The following is a 7,303-nucleotide window of genomic DNA, read 5'->3' as shown; positions in this document are numbered from 1 at the left end:
AACCAGGTAGAGAATATAAAGAGAATTAAAGTCCAAAAATGACATATTCCTGATTTGGAGAGGTAGTGTAAATTTAAAATAGTTGGCCCTGTGGTCAGATCACTCATCCCAATTTTTGGTTCAGAAAAATATGGTATCCCTAAATATGTGAAGTTTTCGTGTGAATAATATCTATCTATCTATGCACCTCTCTGGTCCATGGCTTTTCAGCAATCCATTACAAAGAGATAGTTCCTGTCATTCTGTATCTCCAATGGTTCTCTTGGTTAAGGGTTAATAGGCAATATTTATGGTAAAATAAAGATACTTTTGGACAGCCAAAACCTGAGAGGTCAATATTAAATTCTTGCTAAAGGATTGCTAAATGAAATACTTACATAAGAATTGAACTCAAAAGGAAGAAGGGAGTACAAGAAACAAAGTTGAGGAAAGAAAAGTAATTTTAAAATATATTTTTCATTCTATGATTTTGATACCAAGTACAGATATTCACAAAATAATACTTTTAAAAAAAAATTTATATAAATATCATACTGTCTTGGTCAACATAAAATTTGTTTATTTTCACTCAACATTAGGTTTTAGTTTGTCTCTATTAAGCAAGAACATAAAATAGTATAGTAACATAGAAGGAATATCAACTTAATGGGCAATATTTTATTATAATTTTTAAAATACCTGGAACAAAAATGACTAATTTTTAAAACATTGAAATCTGAATAGTAGGTATACAAGTGTAGTCATGTTTCCTGTAACTTATTCACTTAATTGTTTTTTACTTATTTTTAATTTAATGTAATTTTATTTTTTCCATCACCATTTATCCCCTCTCTGCCCTCTTTCACTTCTACCCCTCCTCACTCCACCCTCTGCCCCCCGCTATCACCACACTGTGGTCTGTGTCCATGAGTTCACTCTCTCTCTCTTTTTTTTCTTGTTTGCCCAACCCCTCCACCCCCCCCAACACTCCCACACACACCAGAGCTGCCTGCCTGCTCTCTATCTATGCCTGTCTCTATTTTGCTTTTTCATTAAAAACAAACAAACATAAATGAGTTACACACCCAAAGAGTAGAGCAGGGAAAGGGAAAATGATCTCTACAGAGACCTGACAAGCACCAGCTGGTCAAAGTGATAAAGTTTAACATCATCAGTGATGCCTTGTGGATGTCATGCTCCCTCTGATTTGATGTGACAAGATCACATGTATCATATTGTTTCCCCAAACCCATATCTTGAATCTAATCATGAGAAAAGTATTAGATTAAACTCAGATTAGGGACATTTTATAATGTCCCTGGCCAGTACTCTTCAAGAGTTTGTCCCTGACAAACTCATGAGAAACAAATAAATGCTGAGAAACTGTCATAGGCCAGAGATTGGGGAGATACGACAACTGAAAACAATATGACATGTTAAAGTCAATCCTAGAAAAGAAAGAGAGCATTAATGGAAAAACCTGTGAAGCTCAAATAGTCTCAAGTTTACTTAATAATAGTAATAATAATAATAATGCACCAGTGTCAATTTCTTAGTTTTGACCAATGAAACAAAATAATTTAAAATGTTAGCAATGAGGGAACAAGGTAAGAAATATACAGAAACTCTCCAAACTATGTTCGCAACTATTCTATAAACCTGAAATTAATCCCAAAAGTTTGTTCAAAAAAATGTTCAAAAGAATTTTTTAAAAATTGAATCATTTTAAACTTAGGTAAACAGTATCCCGTTATATAAATGGAATGGGCAATCTTTAATACCTGCAGCAAACCCGATACGTTGACAAGCAGGAGCACGCTCTCCCGTTTTGCTAACATATTCGCTAGTCAGCCTCAACTGTTTAAGTAATGAATCTTCAGAAAACTGTGGTCACTGGGATTTTTCACAGGACAACACAGAGATTCCATGATTTTGCTTCCTGTGGAGTATCTTTTAATCTTGGATTCACTTAGGAAGTTAGATTTTCCTTCACCGGGTCCGAGGATGTTAAACTGTTTCCGCCAGCAGGCACTGTGCTGGGCAGGTCCAGAGGGCATTCAGACACACAAAAGGCCCTGAATGCTGACGGAGCAGAACGCCACACATGACATCAGCAGACTCCTCTTCTGGAGTCAGGCAGGCAGCTGGCATCTCACCGAGTATGTGGGGAAGGAACAATCTTCTTAGCAGTCTCGTGGAAAACTGTATTTACAACCTAAACTGTGAATAATTGTTGATACAGAGACTAAGAATGCCCATGAAGGGAAGCGCTGACTCAGCACAAGCTTGCCAGGTCTGTGGGGCATAAAGAAGAAAATTTGCGAAGCTTGGGTGACAAAGCAGAAGAGAACAGAGAATATTACATAAGTAATCCCACTCTAAGGTTTTCACCATTTTCTTAGGAAAAAAAATTCAATTCAAAATGAGTTCCTAAAGTTGAATCTATGTGTCAATATTTGTGGTAAGCTTTATGCCATTCTCATTCACTTGGCTCTTTAAATTTTTAATTGAGTAATATCTTCAAGTATAATGATCCATAGATATTTTTTCCCCACTAACATATCCCAGCACCTGGAACAGTGCATGGTACAAAATAGCTGCTAAGTAAATATTTGTTGAATGACTAAATGAAGGATACCCTTTGTGTGCCAACAGCCACTGATGTCTCTCAATGGTGGCAGGGAGTCTGAGTGTCAGCAGGGGGGGAAAGTGTGTCTCCTGGCCAAATGCTGTTATTTGAGCTTCTGATCAAGTCCCCCTTGCTGGTGCCACCAGTCTCTCTTGGTGTTGTCAGCAGACCTCCTATATCATCCGGGGAAGAATGACCTACCTAGGCCACTGTTTTAGCTCGATTTTCTCTCGCAAACCCTAGACTGAGCGGCTTAAGCAAGTCCAAGATCAGGTACCAGCATGGGTAGGGTCTGAGCCTTCTTACGGATGTCTGCCCTCTCTTCTCAAGCTCTCATGCCTTTTCCTCTGTGTATGACATGGAGAGAGAGAGAGACCTCTCTTTCTTCCTCCTCTTAGAAAGGCACTAATCACGTCATTAGGGTCCCACCCTCATGACTTCATCCAAACCTAGTTATCTCCCAAAGGCTCTGCTAACAAATGCCATTACCTTGGCCTTTCTGTCTTCAACATATGAAATTTGGGGAGGGCATAGACGTTCAGCTCATAATAGTCACCTCTGTTGCCAGCTTGCGGGTCCTGGAGATGCAGGGTTGGGGCCACCTTCTTTGGTTGGGTGAGATGTCCCGAGGAGTGATTGATTCTATGTTGTGCCTCAGTCCTAAGGTCTCAACCAGTTTGCTTTCTTCTTTCCATTTTTTCAAGCTTCTCTTTTGATTGCCTCTTATATTTTTTTCAGGTCTTTGGTTGTACTTAGTGAGACAGAGTAGGGCAAAATGAACCTATGCTATCTTGTTTCCACCGAAAGCACATTTAATTTTGAAGTCCATGGAAAGTTCAGCCAAATCAAGTCTCGATTTTCCTGTTGTGATTCTGCTAGCACCAAAACCAACTACCAGAGGCTCACTCAGCTGCCTATTATCTGGTTATAAAACCAATTTACCAGCTCTGCTTTTAAACTATTTGATTACCGTGAGAGTGGACTCACTATATTGGGGAACAAGGAGTGGAAAATTGCTTTTAAAAGTCAATTTTAGTCATCTCTCTCATAATCAGAAATAGAAACTGAGTTGCCTTATTATGAGATTTCCCCTGTCTCTTGTTGGCTTGGCTGAGTGTCTCTTAATTCTGGTTTCTTTTCATTTTATCCAGTGAATTAAGTCATCATTTGTGTATTTTCGAAAATGTTTTCACTGAGCTTATTATGCTTGAAAAGGAGTGACGAGAGCTATTTTGACTTATTTCTGTATGGTTAGGATAATCAAACATTCAGCAAGGAAGAATAGAAGCACCGTAGGAGGTATGCATGAGCATGAAAAGAGCGCCCCCAAACCTCTTCCAAATAGAGAACGCTTCCCGCTCCTCCCCCCTTCTGCCCACCCCACCTCCGTCTTTTCCCTGCTCTAGACGGTTCCTGAGCCGGGAAGTAAAAGTTGTGAGTGGGAAGGGCTGGGGAGGGCGAATGTGCAGCCAACAAGGGAATTTACTCTCTCGATGAATCATAACGATTGTACTATAATCACACGTTCCCACGTACGGCCCCGAGTTCCTGTGCCAGCATTCGCCTGCCTTTGCAACAAGGCAAACGGGCTCCTTCTGCTACCTCCTCCGGCTTTCCAAGCAAGATCATATAATCAGAAAACGAGAGCTATAAAGAGCCTCGGGACCACCAAATTCCAGCCTCTCATGAGCAGGACAGAACTGGAGGGCCTAGGACGCGGTGAGAATCATCCCCGTTCACGTACCGGTGAGAGCTGGAGGTAGGGGAGAGACGGTGGCTTTCGGCCGCTGCTGCTTTTATGGGACCAGGTTGTCTCATTTCCGCTGTGGCCACTAGGAGCTGTCGTGCTTTAATGCATAGTGTTTGGTAAGGGCAGGACTACATAAGAGCTATCCCACTGCTGCTCAGGACTATAAAAACGTCAGAAAAACAAGCTGTTGTGACAATTTACAACTTGAGACGTACAGTCAATATCTCTGTATTACTACATCTGTCTTATCTTTATCTTTTCTTCCCTTTGCTTATAAAGGAATAGAGACATTATGAAGGTTATAGGGATATTTTTGTCTTAATATCAAAACTATTGGAATAGGACAGAGTGTCTTATGACTAAAGCGCAGGCACTTAAAGAAAGAGAAGAGCCCAGCAGTCAGACCAAGGGGCCGTTCTCATTTTCTTTTGTGTGCCCAGCTTGAGCAGAGGACCTAGCATCTAGGAAATACTCAGTACCTATTTTTTAATGAATCCTTGAATGAACATTTCCTACAATCAAGTTATATTTTATTCTAAGCTTTATATATTGGAACAAAGCAATCGATGCAGGTATTATCAGAGAGTTTAACAGAAACTGGAAATGGGCCATAAAGTCTGTTTGATTAACCATAGATAAGAGGAGAGTCAGAACCAGATATGTGCTGAAGTGGGAATCTCACCTCTCAAACCCTCATTGGTGCCAGAGAAATGTGTGGTATTGTTAATGGATCGATTATTTGGGGGAAAGGTATCCCCTACAAAGCTAGGGTAACAGAAAAGGGAATGGACAAGACCAAGCAATTCTCTCCCACTTCTGTATGGACCTGGATAGAATCCTCTGGATGAATGAAGTATGATCAAATTCAAGTGTAATTAACTTCATGTTGAACTTGGCAAGACGTGGCTACTGGCCATCTGTGTCTGCAGAGCAATGGCTGGAACATGTGAGGTGAATGAAAAGCTTGTGCAGAAATACAAAAGCTTTTGAAGAGAGTATCAGAGAGCAAGGTGGCTCGATGCAGGTGGCCTCACAGGTAAGTCTGTGCAAGAGTGTTGCAAATGAGCAAGTTCTGATAAGAAGATCTACAGAAATAGAAATAAATTAATTCTCAGTCCTGTCTGATCATAAAACTAGGAAGGGGTTTGGCAAGCTGTTGGAAAAGTTAGTTGAAAAGAGAAAATTCAATAAAGGCATAGTAACCAGTATATTCCATTTCTGAAAGATAATCTTGTGGCAATGAGATTCGATATATTGAGAATGGAACTGAAGGGCAGAACTGGGACCAGTGGGGGAAGTTATGAGGATAGTATTTCTGTGAACACAAAGATAAAGTTTTCGATAGCTAAAACTGTCCAAATCTGTAATGGCCTAGCTTTACTTTTATCACAGGTAGTGTTCAAATACAGGCTTAATCACCAGTTACAGACAACACAAGGGGAATCCCAGAATATAACAGATTCATAACTATAAGGGCCTTAATGAACTCCTGTACACCAAAATCCAGCCTGCTGTGATTTTATGATTCTTCTAAAACCACTCTGGCTGGTAAGCATTAGGAACAGAAAAAGAACCTGGTTGGCCCTTTTGACATCCATCCCAGAAACAGTGGCTCAGTACCTTTTAGAACCATGTACTTATTTTGACACCAATGTTCCATATCAACATGACTCTCTTGATGTCTCAGAGTCAGTCAGTCTGTATTCCCTCAGGTAAGTTACAGACAAACACATTAAAGGTTAAGAGACAGATTGTTCAAGACTTTGTTGTTGTTGTTTTTAATTTATCTTTAGTGTTGAAAGTATTACAAATGTCTCTCCCCCCCCCATTGATCTCCTTCACCCTGCACCCCCCCTCCAGGCCTTCACCACACTTATTGTCTGCGTCCGTGGGTTATGCATATAAGTTCTTATGTTAATCTCTCCCCACCCACTCATCCACTCCTCCACCCCCGCCTTCCCTCTGAGATCCCTCAGCCTGTTCCATGCTTCTGTGTCTCTGGATCTATTTTGTTCATCGGTTTATTTTGTTCATTAGATTCAGCATTTGAGTAAGATCATGTGATACTTGTCTTTCTCTGACTGGTTTATTTCGCTCAGCATAATACTCTCCAGGTCCCACTGTGCTGTCTCAAGACTTTTTATTTAGCTCCAAAGTAGGCAGGCCTAAATCTGGCAAAGATATTGGATGCCATTTAAAGGCAGGATCTTCTTTAATGCTTCAAAGAAGTAGCTTTGGGTTACTTGTTTGGGGGCAGGGGAAGGGGGAGAAATGATATTATAAAAGTAGATATAGATTCAGATCTCTAACCAAAACCAAAACCAAAATAATTTTGTGTCCCTTGGCGGGAGTTGCAGAAAGAGAATTTAGGAAATTTTTGTTTTAATATGTTACCATCATTTTTTCTTTGTAATGCTTGATATCGCTGCATATAAACCCAGGACATCCACAATGTGGAACTGTTAGAACTCGCAGTAAAGGCAACAGGAGATATAGCAGGAAAGGTCCAGTTAAGGAAAAAACACTCTATAAATGTCTAGAGGACTCAACCGAGAAATGATGGTCCCATTTGGAGACACCTAAGGTTCTAATGGTGGAAGTTACGGCTGCCATGCTACTCTTTGATGGTGATGTGCTTGGACCTGATTTCTGTCACTTATCATGGGAGCTGATACTGTTCTCTGAAATTTTATGGCCCCTACAGAAGAAGGTTGTATAAAGCTAGAGTTGGAGTTAGAGAAAATGTCTGTTTTATGTGGGCTACTACTGTGTGTTACATTTCCATTGCTTCTCCAACCCAGCATGCTCTACTAAAAAAGAGGCAGGAAGAGGCTCTTCCTCATTGAATATATAGTTAGGCCACTAAATCTTCCCTCATTTGGACTAGCCCTTGATGCCCTAGAAATGTAACACTCTTATATAAAGCTGTTCTGTGGTGAGAAAGA

Source organism: Miniopterus natalensis, chromosome 10 (assembly GCF_054644295.1).
Source record: "Miniopterus natalensis isolate mMinNat1 chromosome 10, mMinNat1.hap1, whole genome shotgun sequence".
Lineage (NCBI taxonomy): Eukaryota > Metazoa > Chordata > Mammalia > Chiroptera > Miniopteridae > Miniopterus > Miniopterus natalensis.
Note: the sequence above shows the minus strand (reverse complement) of the source record.